This window comes from Panulirus ornatus, chromosome 22 (genome assembly GCF_036320965.1).
Source record: "Panulirus ornatus isolate Po-2019 chromosome 22, ASM3632096v1, whole genome shotgun sequence".
In the NCBI taxonomy this organism is placed as follows: Eukaryota; Metazoa; Arthropoda; class Malacostraca; order Decapoda; family Palinuridae; genus Panulirus; species Panulirus ornatus.
This window is the reverse complement of record NC_092245.1, coordinates 1,379,049-1,397,233: the sequence shown is the minus strand read 5'-3', so window position 1 is coordinate 1,397,233 and position 18,185 is coordinate 1,379,049.

Sequence of the window (18,185 nt, the reverse complement as noted above, 5' to 3'; positions counted from 1 at the left end):
ACTTACTCGATCAAACCACCTCACACCCACTCATTGTCCTCAAACATCTCATTTCCAGCACATCCACCATCCTGCGCACAACTCTATCCATAGCCCACGCCTCGCAACCATACAACATTGTTGGAACCACTATTCCTCCAAACATATACCCATTTTAGCTTTCCGATATAATGTTCGTAGACTTTCCAAACATCTTCAAGGCTCCCAGGATTTCGCCCCCTCCCCACCCTATGATTCACTTCCGCTTTCATGGTTCCATCCGCTGCCAGATCCACTCCCAGATATCTAAAACACTTTACTTCCTCCAGTTTTTTCTCCATTCAAACTTACCTCCCAATTGACTTGTCCCTCAACCCTACTGTACCTAATAGCCTTGCTCTTATTCACATTTACTCTTAACTTTCTTCTTTCACACACTTTACAAACCTCATTCCACCACTTTTCTGCAGTTTCTCACATGAATCAGCCACCACGCTGTATCATCAGCGAACAACAACTGACTCACTTCCCAAGCTCTCTCATCCCCAACAGACTTCATACTTGCCCCTCTTTCCAAAACTCTTGCATTTACCTCCCTAACAACCCCATCCATAAACAAATTAAACAACCATGGAGACATCACACACCCCCGCTGCAAACCTACATTCACTGAGAACCAATCACTTTCCTCTCTTCCTACACTTACACATGCCTTACATCCTCGGCAAAAACTTTTCACTGCTTCTAACAACTTGCCTCCCACACCATATATTCTTAATACCTTCCACAGAGCATCTCTATCAACTCTATCATATGCCTTCTCCAGATCCATAAATGCTACATATAAATCCATTTGCTTTTCTAAGTATTTCTCACATATATTCTTCAAAGCAAACACCTGATCCACACATCCTCTACCACTTCTGAAACCACACTGCTCTTCCCCAATCTGATGCTCTGTACATGCCTTCACTCTCTCAATCAATACCCTCCCATATAATTTACCAGGAATACTCAACAAACTTATACCTCTGTAATCTGAACACTCAGTCTTATCCCCTTTGCCTTTGTACAATGGCACTATGCACGCATTCCGCCAATCCTCAGGCACCTCACCATGAGTCATACATACATTAAATAACCTTACCAACCAGTCAATAATACAGTCACCCCCTTTTTAAATAAATTCCACTGCAATACCATCCAAACCTGCTGCCTTGCCGGCTTTCATCTTTCGCAAAGCTTTTACTACCTCTTCTCTGTTTACCAAATCATTTTCCCTAACCCTCTCACTTTGCACACCACCTCGACCAAAACACACTATATCTGCCACTCTATCATCAAACACATTCAACAAACCTTCAAAATACTCACTCCATCTCTTTCTCACATCACCACTACTTGTTATCACCTCCCAATTTGCGCCCTTCACTGAAGTTCCCATTTGCTCCCTTGTCTTACGCACCCTATTTACCTCCTTACAGAACATCTTTTTATTCTCCCTAAAATTTAATGATACTCTCTCACCCCAACTCTCATTTGCCCTCTTTTTCACCTCTTGCACCTTTTTCTTGACCTCCTGTCTCTTTCTTTTATACATCTCCCACTCAATTGCATTTTTTCCCTGCAAAAATCGTCCAAATGCCTCTCTCTTCTCTTTCACTAATAATCTTACTTCTTCATCCCACCACTCACTACCCTTTCTAATCACCTCACCTCCCACTCTTCTCATGCCACAAGTATCTTTTGCGCAATCCATCACTGATTCCCTAAATACATCCCATTCCTCCCCCACTCCCCTTACTTCCATTGTTCTCACCTTTTTCCATTCTGTACTCAGTCTCTCCTGGTACTTCCTCACACAAGTCTCCTTCCCAAGTTCACTTACTCTCACCACCCTCTTCACCCCAACATTCACTCTTCTCTTCTGAAAACCCATACAAATCTTCACCTTAGCCTCCACAAGATAATGATCAGACATCCCTACAGTTACACCTCTCAGCACATTAACATCCAAAAGTCTCTCTTTCGCGCGCCTGTGAATTAACACGTAATCCAATAACGCTCTCTGGCCATCTCTCCTACTTACATACGTATACTTATGTATGTATATATATATATATATATATATATATATATATATATATATATATATATATATATATATTACACTATCGTGTAATCATCACATCATCAGGGGAGACACAAGAGGGAAATATAACAGTCAGTTGATATACAACAAAGAGACGTAGCCAGGACACCATTTGGTGTACATGCGATATATATATATATATATATCATTCATTTCAAGCTAAAAGTTTGTTTTCTAAATTGTTTCTTACATTTTTCATATGTATATATATGTATGTGTGTGTGTGTGTGTGTATGTGCGTATGTGTGTGTATGTGTGTGTGTGTGTATATGTATATATATATGTATATTATCCCTGGGGATAGGGGTGAAAGAATACTTCCCACGTATTCCTCGCGTGTCGTAGAAAGCGACTAGAGGGGACGGGAGCGGGGGGCCGGAAATCCTCCCCTCCTTGTATTAACTTTCTAAAATGGGAAACAGAAGAAGGAGTCACGCGGGAAGTGATCATCCTCCTCGAAGGCTCAGAGTGGGGTGCCTAAATGTGTGTGGATGTAACCAAGATGTGAAAAAAGGAGAGATAGGTAGTATGTTTGAGGAAAGGAACCTGTATGTTTTGGCTCTGAGTGAAACGAAGCTCAAGGGTAAAGGGGAAGAGTGGTTTGGAAATGTCTGGGGAGTGAAGTCAGGGGTTAGTGAGAGGACAAGAGCAAGGGAAGGAGTAGCAATACTCCTGAAACAGGAGTTGTGGGAGTATGTGATAGAGTGTAAGAAAGTAAATTCTCGATTAATATGGGTAAAATTGAAAGTTGATGGAGAGAGGTGGGTGATTATTGGTGCATATGCACCTGGACATGAGAAGAAAGATCATGAGAGGCAAGTGTTTTGGGAGCAGCTGAATGAGTGTGTTAGCGGTTTTGATGCACGAGACCGGGTTATAGTGATGGGTGATTTGAATGCAAAGGTGAGTAATGTGGCAGTTGAGGGAATAATTGGTATGCATGGGGTGTTCAGTGTTGTAAATGGAAATGGTGAAGAGCTTGTAGATTTATGTGCTGAAAAAGGACTGATGATTGGGAATACCTGGTTTAAAAAGCGAGATATACATAAGTATACTTATGTAAGTAGGAGAGATGGCCAGAGAGCGTTATTGGATTACGTGTTAATTGACAGGCGTGCGAAAGAGAGACTTTTGGATGTTAATGTGCTGAGAGGTGCAACTGGAGGGATGTCTGATCATTATCTTGTGGAGGCTAAGGTGAAGATTAGTATGGGTTTTCAGAAAAGAGGAGTGAATGTTGGGGTGAAGAGGGTGGTGAGAGTAAGTGAGCTTGGGAAGGAGACCTGTGTGGGGAAGTACCAGGAGAGACTGTGTACAGAATGGAAAAAGGTGAGAACAATGGAAGTAAGGGGAGTGGGGGAGGAATGGGATGTATTTAGGGAATCAGTGATGGATTGCGCAAAAGATGCTTGTGGCATGAGAAGAGTGGGAGGTGGGCTGTTTAGAAAGGGTAGTGAGTGGTGGGATGAAGAAGTAAGAGTATTAGTGAAAGAGAAGAGAGAGGCATTTGGACGATTTTTGCAGGGAAAAAATGCAATTGAGTGGGAGAAGTATAAAAGAAAGAGACAGGAGGTCAAGAGAAAGGTGCAAGAGGTGAAAAAAAGGGCAAATGAGAGTTGGGGTGAGAGACTATCAGTAAATTTTAGGGAGAATAAAAAGATGTTCTGGAAGGAGGTAAATAGGTGCGTAAGACAAGGGAGCAAATGGGAACTTCAGTGAAGGGCGTAAATGGGGAGGTGATAACAAGTAGTGGTGATGTGAGAAGGAGATGGAATGAGTATTTTGAAGGTTTGTTGAATGTGTCTGACGACAGAGTGGCAGATATAGGGTGTTTTGGTCGAGGTGGTGTGCAAAGTGAGAGGGTTTGGGAAAATGATTTGGTAAACAGAGAAGAGGTAGTGAAAGCTTTGCGGAAGATGAAAGCCGGCAAGGCAGCAGGTTTGGATGGTATTGCAGTGGAATTTATTAAAAAAAGGGGCTGACTGTATTGTTGACTGGTTGGTAAGGTTATTTAATGTATGTATGACTCATGGTGAGGTGCCTGAGGATTGGCGGAATGCGTGCATAGTGCCATTGTACAAAGGCAAAGGGGATAAGAGTGAGTGCTCAAATTACAGAGGTATAAGTTTGTTGAGTATTCCTGGTAAATTATATGGGAGGGTATTGATTGAGAGGGTGAAGGCATGTACAGAGCATCAGATTGGGGAAGAGCAGTGCGGTTTCAGAAGTGGTAGAGGATGTGTGGATCAGGTGTTTGCTTTGAAGAATGTATGTGAGAAATACTTAGAAAAGCAAATGGATTTGTATGTAGCATTTATGGATCTGGAGAAGGCATATGATAGAGTTGATAGAGATGCTCTGTGGAAGGTATTAAGAATATATGGTGTGGGAGGCAAGTTGTTAGAAGCAGTGAAAAGTTTTTATCGAGGATGTAAGGCATGTGTACGTGTAGGAAGAGAGGAAAGTGATTAGTTCTCAGTGAATGTAGGTTTGCGGCAGGGGTGTGTGATGTCTCCATGGTTGTTTAATTTGTTTATGGATGGGGTTGTTAGGGAGGTAAATGCAAGAGTCTGGAAAGAGGGGCAAGTATGAAGTCTGCTGGGGATGAGAGAGCTTGGGAAGTGAGTCAGTTGTTGTTCGCTGATGATACAGCGCTGGTGGCTGATTCATGTGAGAAACTGCAGAAGCTGGTGACTGAGTTTGGTAAAGTGTGTGGAAGAAGAAAGTTAAGAGTAAATGTGAATAAGAGCAAGGTTATTAGGTACAGTAGGGTTGAGGGTCAAGTCAATTGGGAGGTGAGTTTGAATGGAGAAAAACTGGAGGAAGTGAAGTGTTTTAGATATCTGGGAGTGGATCTGGCAGCGGATGGAACCATGGAAGCGGAAGTGGATCATAGGGTGGGGGAGGGGGCGAAAATTTTGGGAGCCTTGAAGAATGTGTGGAAGTCGAGAACATTATCTCGGAAAGCAAAAATGGGTATGTTTGAAGGAATAGTGGTTCCAACAATGTTGTATGGTTGCGAGGCGTGGGCTATGGATAGAGTTGTGCGCAGGAGGATGGATGTGCTGGAAATGAGATGTTTGAGGACAATGTGTGGTGTGAGGTGGTTTGATCGAGTGAGTAACGTAAGGGTAAGAGAGATGTGTGGAAATAAAAAGAGCGTGGTTGAGAGAGCAGAAGAGGGTGTTTTGAAGTGGTTTGGGCACATGGAGAGAATGAGTGAGGAAAGATTGACCAAGAGGATATATGTGTCGGAGGTGGAGGGAACGAGGAGAAGAGGGAGACCAAATTGGAGGTGGAAAGATGGAGTGAAAAAGATTTTGTGTGATCGGGGCCTGAACATGCAGGAGGGTGTAAGGAGGGCAAGGAATAGAGTGAATTGGAGCGATGTGGTATACAGGGGTTGACGTGCTGTCAGTGGAGTGAATCAAGGCATGTGAAGCGTCTGGGGTAAACCATGGAAAGCTGTGTAGGTATGTATATTTGCGTGTGTGGACGTGTGTATGTACATGTGTATGGGGGGGGGGGGGGTTGGGCCATTTCTTTCGTCTGTTTCCTTGCGCTACCTCGCAAACGCGGGAGACAGCGACAAAGTATAAAAAAAAAAAAAAAAAAATATATATATATATATATATACACGAACAAATTGCATATGAAAGCGCACCTTCATAGAATACACAAACCTCCAACAGCCAGGATTGAACCCAGGACCCCTGTGCAACAGGCGGGAGCGATACTGCTAGGCTATGAGCTTGATGGGAAATGACCGTTGTAGATCCCGTTGTTCACCAACGTGAGACGAAGGGTATTCAAGGACATAGTGTTCGAATAGTCTTATCCCTATTAGGGGCGATCATAGCTTATCATTTTGGCCACTACTGAGACGTTTCCTTGCTGCATTCTGACACAGGTTAAGTATATTTACTGGGTACCTTAGCTTTTGTCCAATGGTACTGAATCAAGTATAGGATTTAAAATCCTATAATCTCTCAGGTACACAGATATGAAAACCGATCTTTTTACATTAATAAGATGATTTGAATGATAGTGGACATAAGACAGTATATTTGTAGGTTTTCTGTAAACATTAGTTTTCTAAGATACCTTTATCCCTGATGACCTCTACATCCAAAAAAGGTAACTTATTATTTACTTTGACTTCATGAGTGAACTTTATGGAGGGAGCTACGAGTTTAGCTCAAGCAGAAAGTCCTCAATGGGTAGATTATTAGGCCAAAAGCAAAGTAAATCGCGTACATATCGGAGCCAAAGTATGATTTGTTCCTTTATAGTGTTTAGCAAATGGCTTTCAAGATACTCCATATAAATATTTGCTAACACAGGGAAGAGGGGATTACGCATGGCCATACCGAGTTGTTTGCCTCAAACACAAAAGATGAATCACCTACACACAATATTGTTAGTTTAATCATGTTATCACTGGGTATGTCCTCAATGTTATTTCCCAAGATGTTTGGGAGAAAGGTTAACACTTCATTTACCGGGACGTTGGTAAACAGCGATTTCACATCAAAACTTACTAATCTATAAGAATATTTTATATATAGGGATTTCAGCTTTCTAACCAAATCTCGCTGTTTTTTTACGAATGAATCTGAAATGTTGCTTACAAAAGGAGACTAATGTCACTAGCCACTTGGATATCACATGTGTTGCAGAACCTATAGAGTTTATAATTGGTCTGTGGGGATTGTTTGGTTTGTGGTTCTTGATTAAACCTTACATGTATGGTGTTGATGACTTCTGTGTTGAATATTGTTTGGTCAAATCTCCCATGCTTTTCAACAATTTTTTTATCTCTTTATGGGATTAATGAAGTCCCGCCTCACTGCTACCCCTGTGATTTTAAGGACCTCAACACCCGTATCTCTCCTACTCTCTCTCAGGATGAATTAAACGAAAGCACTCACCGTTTTTATTTTCTCTGTCGCTGGTGGGGGATGCTATTCCGTGTGTGGCGAGGGTGGCGACGGAAATGAATGAAGGCAGGAAGCATGGATATGTGTTTGTGTAAATATGTATATGTCTGTATATGTATATGTATGTATACGGTGGAATGAATATGTATGTATACGTTCGCGTGACGGCTTTTATGTATATATATGTATATATATATATATATATATATATATATATATATATATATATATATATATATATATATATATATATATATATATATATATATATATATATATATATATATATATATATATATATATATATATTTTTTTTTTTTTTTTTTCTTTCTTTCTTTTAAACTATTCGCCATTTCCCGCGTTAGCGAGGTAGCGTTAAGAACAGAGGACTGGGCCTTTTTTGGAATATCCTCACCTGGCTCCCTCTGTTCCTTCTTTTGGAAAATCAAAAAAAAAAAAAAAAAACGAGAGGGGAGGATTTCCAGCCCCCGCTCCCTCCCCTTTTAGTCGCCTTCTACGACACGCAGGGAATGCGTGGGAAGTATTCTTAAATCCCCTATCCCCAGGGATAATATATATATATATATATATATATATATATATATATATATATATATATATATATATATATATATATATATATATATATATATATATATATATTTTCTTTTTTTTTCTTTTTTTTTTTTTGCTCTGTCGCTGTCTCCCGCGTTTGCGAGGTAGCGCAAGGAAACAGACGAAAGAAATGGCCCAACCCACCCCCATACACAATGTATATACATACACGTCCACACACGCAAATATACATACCTATACATCTCAATGTACACATATATATACACACAGAGACACATACATATATACCTATGCCCACAATTCACACTCTGCATTTATTCATTCCCATCGCCACCTCGCCACACATGGAATATCATCCCCCTCCCCCCTCATGTGTGCGAGGTAGCACTAGAAAAAGACAACAAAGGTCCCATTCGTTCACACTCAGTCTCTAGCTGTCTTGCAATAATACCCGAAACCACAACTCCCTTTCCACATCCAGGCCCCACACAACTTTCAGTGGTTTACCCCAGACACTTCACATGCCCTGATTCAATCCACTGACAGCACGTCAACCCCGGTATACCATATCGATCCAATTCACTCTATTCCTTGCCCTCCTTTCACCCTCCTGCATGTTCAGGCCCCGATCACACAAAATCTTTTTCACTCCATCTTTCCACCTCCAATTTGGTCTCCCACTTCTCGTTCCCTCCACCTCCGACACATATATCCTCTTGGTCAATCTTTCCTCACTCATTCTCTCCATGTGCCCAAACCATTTCAAAACACCCTCTTCTCCTCTCTCAACCACGCTCTTTTTATTTCCACACATCTCTCTTACCCTTACATTACTTACTCGATCAAACCACCTCACACCACTCATTGTCCTCAAACATCTCATTTCCAGCACATCCACCATCCTGCGCACAACTCTATCCATAGCCCACGCCTCGCAACCATACAACATTGTTGGAACCACTATTCCTTCAAACATACCCATTTTAGCTTTCCGAGATAATGTTCTAGACTTCCAAACATTCTTCAAGGCTCCCAGGATTTTCGCCCCCTCCCCCACCCTATGATTCACTTCCGCTTTCATGGTTCCATCCGCTGCCAGATCCACTCCCAGATATCTAAAACACTTTACTTCCTCCAGTTTTTCTCCATTCAAACTTACCTCCCAATTGACTTGTCCCTCAACCCTACTGTACCTAATAGCCTTGCTCTTATTCACATTTACTCTTAACTTTCTTCTTTCACACACTTTACCAAACTCAGTCACCAGCTTCTGCAGTTTCTCACATGAATCAGCCACCAGCGCTGTATCATCAGCGAACAACAACTGACTCACTTCCCAAGCTCTCTCATCCACAACAGACTTCATACTTGCCCCTCTTTCCAAAACTCTTGCATTCACCTCCCTAACAACCCCATCCATAAACAAATTAAACAACTATGGAGACATCACATGCCCCTGCCGCAAACCTACATTCACTGAGAACCAATCACTTTCCTCTCTTCCTACACGTACACATGCCTTACATCCTCGATAAAAACTTTTCACTGCTTCTAACAACTTGCCTCCCACACCATATCTTCTTAAAACCTTCCACAGAGCATCTCTATCAATTCTATCATATGCCTTCTCCAGATCCATAAATGCTACATACAAATCCATTTGTTTTTCTAAGTATTTCTCACATACATTCTTCAAAGCAAACACCTGATCCACACATCCTCTACCACTTCTGAAACCACACTGCTCTTCCCCAATCTGATGCTCTGTACATGCCTTCACCCTCTCAATCAATACCCTCCCATATAATTTACCAGGAATACCCAACAAACTTATACCTCTGTAATTTGAGCACTCACTCTTATCCCCTTTGCCTTTGTACAATGGCACTATGCACGCATTCCGCCAATCTTCAGGCACCTCACCATGAGTCATACATACATTGAATAACCTTACCAAACAGTCAACAATACAGTCATCCCCTTTTTTAATAAATTCCACTGCAATACCATCCAAACCTGCTGCCTTGCCGGCTTTCATCTTCCGCAAAGCTTTTACTACCTCTTCTCTGTTTACCAAATCATTTTCCCTAACCCTCTCACTTTGCACACCACCTCGACCAAAACACCCTATATCTGCCACTCTATCATCAAACACATTCAACAAACCTTCAAAATACTCACTCCATCTCCTTCTCACATCACCACTACTTGTTTTCACCTCCCCATTTGCGCCCTTCACTGAAGTTCCCATTTGTTCCCTTGTCTTACGCACTTTATTTACCTCCTTCCAGAACATCTTTTTATTTTCCCTAAAATTTAATGATACTCTCTCACCCCAACTCTCATTTGCCCTCTTTTTCACCTCTTGCACTTTCTCTTGACCTCCCGTCTCTTTCTTTTATACATCTCCCACTCAATTGCATTTTTTCCCTGCAAGAATCGTCCAAATGCCCCTCTCTTCTCTTTCACTAATAATCTTACTTCTTTATCCCACCACTCACTACCCTTTCTAATCAACCCACCTCCCACTCTTCTCATGCCACAAGCATCTTTTGCGCAATCCATCACTGATTCCCTAAATACATCCCATTCCTCCCCCACTCCCCTTACTTCCATTGTTCACACCTTTTTCCATTCTGTACTCAGTCTCTCCTGGTACTTCCTCACACAAGTCTCCTTCCCAAGCTCACTTACTCTCACCACCCTCTTCACCCCAACATTCACTCTTCTTTTCTGAAAACTCATACAAATCTTCACCTTAGCCTCCACAAGATGATGATCAGACATCCCTCCAGTTGCACCTCTCAGCACATTAACATCCAAAAGTCTCTCTTTCGCGCGCCTGTCAATTAACACGTAATCCAATAACACTCTCTGGCCATCTCTCCTACTTACATACGTATACTTATGTATATACATCGAAGAGACGAAGCTAGGACGCCATTTGGTAAACATGTTTACCAAATGGCGTCCTAGCTTCGTCTCTTCGATGTATATCAACTGACTGTTATATTCCTCCCTTGTATCTCCCCTGATGATGTGATTATTACACGAAAGTGCACTTGGGAACTTTTCGTGTTTCATTTTCCCCGTGGACTCATAGGAATATCTTGATCACGCGCAAAATTGTGATCCTTTCCAAAATATATATATATATATATATATATATATATATATATATATATATATATATATATATATATATATATATATATATATATATATATATATATATATATATATATATATATATATATATATTTATAGATAGATAGACGGATAGATAGATAGATAGATAGATAGAGAGAGAGAGAGAGAGAGAGAGAGAGAGAGAGAGAGAGAGAGAGAGAGAGAGAGAGAGAGAGAGAGAGAGAGAGAGAGAGAGAGAGAGAGAGAGAGAGAGAGAGAGAGAGAGAGAGAGAGAGAGAGAGAGAGAGAGAGAGAGCTAATGAAATGTTCTTGATCAGGGCATTCAATCGACCGTGGCCGTCTCAGCCAACATTAAAGAAGGTATTTGCTGCTTTCAAGGCCACGCTCACTTTGTATGCGTTTGATTGTGACAAAATATAAGGCATGCACTTATGACATGAAGTTCAAAAGGACCTAAAGTTAACAAGATGGTGTTTTAGTTTCATAACTGACGAGCTACATATGCGTCCAGTGGCGTTGCGCTGTTAGCTTTAGCCTTTGAGGAACTGTTAGTAAACCAGGCAAATCAAGACCTCAACATTCACCCGCTGACTTGGACACACTGATAATGAGCATCGTTATGTGTTTTCCCTGTGTATCTGTTTTTCACTGTGGACATAATCTGATCTATATAGATGACTCGTTGCCTTCGGGTTACTGATGGTAATTAGAACCTCGTTACACTTACATCCTCTAGATCGAAAACTAATTCCATTTAGTGCATGATAGTATTCAGTAATCGTGCTGCAAAATTCATGATTTAATAATGAAGGACAGACAGGAACTGAAGCAATTACAATTTAGGTCTCCTAATTGACGTTCTTTTGTTCCAATATTATACACGACCATCATTTAAGTATTCTTTGTAAGATCTATACACCTCGTCGACATATTACCCCTTGTTAAACTTCACTGGTAAAAGTAGCAGAATACTAAGTCTCTCTTGATCTGATATGTAATTACTATCTTTGATTCGATGGTGTTCAGGTGTTCTGGCGTTCTGGCCTAAGTATGAACTCCCTCCTCTCCCTCGACATATTCGTATAACAGTGGGTCCTCACCTCGGATCCACCAGTATCATCATACGTACCAACACGGACGAAAACTTATAAAGATGTGCTTATGTGTGAGTGGATTACAAAGACTTTTTCTTAACTAATGATCCACCATAATACACGATGCATCATCACTAACCTAACAGGCTGGCATTCAGTGATTGGGTATAGGAACGGACAGTCGAAGATCTTTTAAAGGATTAGTTTCACTGAGGAAAGACTACCCAAGCTGAAATTTTACCATTGGAGCAAAACTTTCAGTATCTGGTTGGGTAGAACGTGCCATGGCAACCCCGAGTTTCACGATGTCAAAAGGCAGATCGGTTGGTTCTGAGAGTAGGCCAGGTGTTACGGATCTTCACTGACATGCATGAAATGGTAAGAAGCGTTCGTAGTAATATTGCATATATCCCTGTCGAAACAAATTGCCTTGGTGAAGCTTCATGTAGCAGAAAATACGTCATTACACTACACTTTCTCTGTGGTCGTCTCTTATAAGGCATCAGACTTGTATGAGTTGGCTTTTTACTGCTCATTTTACGTGGGTGGATATTGTAGGAATAGAGCTGACATATCTAAACTTTAAGAAAATGGGAAATCTAATTTCCAATCATTTTCTTTCTGTTTATAAAAACTAAGAGAAAACTTTGGCACTATGATAAATATTTTTCTTTTTAATGTGGTCTTCTTTATAGAGTATGAAAGTTACTATTCGTAGATATACGTCTATGTCACTAAATCATTACAATGTGCTATTACACTGATTTCCTGAAAGGTTCTTCATCCTTCCATATCATCTATAACATTCGCTTTTATTGGGGACGCATTCGATGAGGTACAGGCAGATGTCTGATGGGTGACGGACGCTCTTGAGTTTGTTATTCTGTTTGTCTTATCCTACCGTTCACACCTGTCTTAGGATGACCCAGGAATATCCCTATTTAGTGTTGATATCACACTTTCCGTTAGACGAATCCATTGACAAAGAAGGGAATGGATTCGTTTTCAAATATAGGAGGAGAATGGACTCTGTGTTAAGAGGAGGGGAATTGACTATGCGTCTAGACAAGGAAGTGAATAGGCTTTTGTTAAGACAAGGAAGGGACTGAACTCTGTGTCTAGACAAAGAAGGGGAATGGACTCTTTGTTTAGACAAGGAAAAGAATGATCTCTGTTTTTAGACATGTATGGAAATGAACTCTGTATTGTGATTTGTCCGTTTTGCCATATGGAACAGCACCTGGTGTAATCACCATTACTAGGTTGTGAAACTATACCCTTCCGTTGGGGTCACCAAGATCGCTTTCATGTCGTTTCAGGAAAGAAGGAAAAGCCGCCACGTCGAGGTATGGTCCATCACTACAATGCCTTTGTGGATGGGACGTCTGTCGTGCACCAACATTATTGTGTCAGGAGATAGAATAACTTTGAAACTGACGAATGGTAGACGGATATCCAGGATTCTGGGAGCCTGACATATCATTTACTCATGTGACGTCCGTCGATCTTACAACTTCTGCTGACTCGTATGCCCAGATCCATACCAAGATGGATGCGTTCACCCTCTGCCTCACACTTCGATCGTGGATGTGATCCTGAAGGTACCTACTGTTGCCAGGTCTTCCAAACGGCGTTGTTCCTACATGCACACAGAAGAGATGACTTCTTATCCGCAAGAATTACGCTCCTGCAGCAGTCGACGTCGAGGGTAAGGTGATGAAACGCAAATCCCAGCCGAGCCTCCTTATTGGCTGTTAGAAACCATGTTCTCACATACCGACATAGAGCAAGGGACAGTCTTTCGTGCAGGTGTCGTCCGTGGTCAAAAGGCGTCAGGGCAGCTGCAGATCACGTGTTAAGACGCCTACGTAAGCACGGCTTTTAACTTAAGTTTTCATCGCACAGGCCAAAACTACAGTTAAACCTAAGAGTGTCGATAGAAACTTAACTCCAGAGTCTTAACTGTTCAGACCATCATTTTTTACTGTACTGTTAAAACTACGTAGTTTACTCTCTCTCCACACATTCAGGTTTAACTGCGCAGTTTGGGTGTGCACAGCTAAGCTGAGTGAAAACCTGAGCGTGTGTAGCAGGCCAATAGCTTTGCCTCTATCGTCATAGACTGGCCACTTGCTCGTCGTCCTGTTGTGTGGCAACAGGAGGTCTGTTAACAACGCCACAGGCTCGGGTAGTCAGTGAAAGTCGTCCAAGTTTCCCACCTCCCGACTACTTTGACTACTTTGAGGTCGCTCATTCTGTTGTCGTTCTTCGCGTAAAATGATCATTACTGTGTAGTATGATACAGAACTACGACTATGAAGTTCTAATGGAATTGTACATTACCCAATTTTTGTAGATATTTATCAATAGCGCTGTATGACTCACTGTCCGGTATACATTTTGTAATTCATTATGAATTACTAAACTGATTAATCAAAGTGAGTAATGGTTATACTTACGGGAATATACATTGGTCCTCTGGTGGATAATATCAGACTCAGGCTTCACACCCGTTCCGTAGGGCAAACGGGGAAAAAAAGACAAGAAAAGGATTTGGATACTTGGTTGGTTGGCTGGTTGTATTGGCCTCCAGGGCTATCAACCACAAAGGTGATCTGATTAGTTTGTTGGCCATTAGGCCTATCGATAGGCAGGATCATTAAGGTCGTCACTGTCAGGGTGCATCCATCGACCGAAATATTTTTGTCATTAAGATGATTATAACATCACATACTCTCACTATGCACGTAGCCCAGGCGCAAGGGTGATTCAAACCATCGATTTCCAAGTAATAAAGACCAGATGAATAAGTGTGAACACCTAATTCTCCATTCTGGTATTCATGGTAATTCTCAGACCACGTACAAACACACTCTAAAGTCTGGTTCATAACCTCCTCCTCCTCCTCCTCCTCCCCAACCTTCCATCACTCATTGTGGTTCCCTCTGTCTGTGGGGCGAGGAAGCGATGTTTCATCATTGCCAGGGATATATTGTCGCCAGTATCGCCATTGACTTAAGTAATACGTAATTATAAACGTTTGGAATATAATATGTTTATAGGAACAAGCATCACCTGTTCTGGGAGAAATGACGTTAATTAGAAATGTTTCGTAATGGTGAAAGGACATTAAAATATAGGGAGAAATAAGTAAGAATTATTGCAGTTGTAATCGACCAGCAACATGACCTGGTAAGTAATTATAACATTTGTACTATAGAAAATGAAATTGATTATAAGTACTGCTACTCCTACTTTTTTCCTCACAATAAATATCAGCGATAATAGTAAGTTTACAGTAGAGTAAAATGACAAACGAGGAAATTACTCGTATAGCGACCGAAGGCGTTCGTTGCCCTGTTGTGATCCTGAAATTCCGCTACTGGGTTCTGGACCACTGCGATCAGGTAAATCCTACAAAATGTAGTATTATTTACCATATGATGACAGAAAGACCACATTATGTTACGTTGTTGTTCCCCACTTTAACCTTGATGAGGGAAGTCGCGATGGGTGTGTGTGTGTGTGTGTGTGTGTGTGTGGGCAGAACACAGGCCACATTACTGGTCCATCTCCCACAACACATAGCCTACGGCTCTGAGACCGAACAGCTTCCACACCAACACAGCAGCAGCACAGTATCCTCCCCTGTGCATCTATCCTGTCTGGGTTTGTGTTAGTATTACAAACGTTATATATATATATATATATATATATATATATATATATATATATATATATATATATATATATATATATATATATATATTACTAGAAGACTTGGCAAAGGAGTAGAATACATATGGATCACCAGTATCTCACACAAATGATTGGTGTAGAATTCTGTGTTGAATCAGTTTAGAGTGTGTTGCATGTACTTGACTATTTTGATTTATCAGAAATACTGGCATTAGATTCATGTGACAGGCATGTAGGAGTAGTCTATTTAGTCACGGTGATGAGTAAATTGGAAGTGTTATGAGGAACAAGTATGAAATTCTGTCATGTATTCATGTTGAGATTACTGTATTATGCTTTTGTTACGGGGCAAAAACTCTGCCCTCCAGTTGTAATAAATGTAACTAACAGTAGATTTGGTTACATTTGTGATCTTAGATTCTCTTTATTGTCCATCACATTTTGAAAGCAACATGAATACACTAGTAAATAATATGCCTGGAGAACATTCATAGATATGATATGAAAACAAGATACAGTATGTTTAAGCTATGAATAAGAAACTGATTCAAGTATCATACCAGCAAAGATCCATTTTCCATCATAATCTTCGAATATTGTATCAGATTTGCTATATATGGTATTACAAGTTGTGTATAGTCTACACTTAAGAGAATGATGTAGGTAATCTCAGATGATAATGTGGCTTTGTTTATGAGTAAAGACAAAGGAAGAGCATTTGGGTATATGGCTGTTACTCAGTAGAAATCCTAAGCATGTCAGATTGGAGGCAAGAAGTGAGGGCTGTTAGCACCAATGAAGTGATAATATGTACTTGTATTTTCCCCTTAGACTGTAATCCATTTAGTTTTCCTCCAATGTAAAACTGAATTATATGTGTCAGGCAATTATAACTATAAGTGATGCCCATAGAAGATACATCGATATTTACCATTACATAAGTTACTGGCAAGTATGTTCAGTATTCCTGGAAAATTGTATAGGAGGGTATTGATTGAGAGGGTGAAGACATGTTAAGAGCATCAAATTGGGGAGGAGCAGTGTGATTTTAGAAGTGGTAGAGGATGTGCGAATCAGGTGTTTGCTTTGAAGAATATGCTTGAGAAATACTCAAAAAACAGATGGATATGTATGTGGCATTTATGGATCTGGAGAAGGCATATAATATTGTTGATATAGATGCTTTGTGATAGTTTTTATCAAGGGCGTAAGGCATGTACTGGAGTAGGGAGAGAGGGGAGTGATTGGTTCCCAGTCAAGGTCGGTCTGCGGCAGGGGTGTGTGATGTCCCCATGGTTGTTTAATTTGTTTATGGATGGGGTGGTTAGGGAGGTGAATGCAAGACTTTTGGAGAGATGGGTGAGTATACAGTCTGCTGGTGATGACAGGGCCTGGGAAGTGTCATTTTTGTTCGTCCATGATACAGCACTGCTGGCTGATTCGAGTGAGAAACCGCCGAAGTGGGTGACTGATTTTGGAAAAACGTGGGAAGGGAGAAAGTTGTGAGTAAATGTGAATAAGAACAAGTTTATTAGGTTCAGCAAGGTTGAGGGAAAAGTAAGTTGGGATGTGAGAATGAATGGAGAAAAATGGGAGGAAGTGAAGTCTGTTAGATATCTGGGAGTGGGCTTGGCAGAGAATGGAATCATGGCAGCGGAAGCGAGTCATAGGATTGGGAACGGGTGAAGGGAGCGGGAGCGTTGAGGAATGTGTCGAAAGAGAGAATGTTATCTCGGAGAGCAAAAATGGGTATGTTTGAAAGAATGGTATTTACAACAATATTATATGGTTGCCAGGCATGGGCTATAGATAGGGTGTACGGAGGAGGGTAAAGTGTTGGAAATGAAATGTTTGAGGACAATATGAGGTGTGGGGTGGTTTGATCGAGTAAGTGATGAAGGGGCAAGTGAGATGTGGGGTAATAAAAGGAGTGTTGTTGAGAGAGCAGACGAAGGTGTGTTGAAATGGTTTGGACATTTGGCATGAATGAATGAGGAAAGATTGACCAAGAGGGTATGTATGTCAGAGGTGAAGGGAACAAGAAGAAGCGTGAGACCAAATGGGAAGTGGAAGGATAGAGTGAAAAAAGATTCTCAACGATAGGGGCCTGAACGTGGAGGGTGAAATGCGTGCACGGAATAGAGTGAATTAGAACGATATGGTATATCGCCGGGGTCAGCATGATGTTAACTGACTGAACCAGGGCATGTGAAGCGTATATGGTAAGCCATGGAAAGGTCTATAGGGCCTGGATGTGGATAGGGAGCTGTGGTTTCGGTGTTTTACACATGGCAGTTAGAGACTGAGTGTAAGCGGATGTGGTCTTTTTTCGTCTGTTTCCTGTCGCTACCTCGTTGACGCAGGGAGCGGCGATGCTGTTTCCTATGGGGCGGACTGACGCCAAGAATGGGTAAGAGCTAGCAAGTATGACTGTGTACATGTGTATAAATAGATACGTACAAATATATATATATATATATATATATATATATATATATATATATATATATATATATATATATATATATATATATATATATATATATATATATATGAATGTATATATGTATATGGACACGTATGTATATATGCATG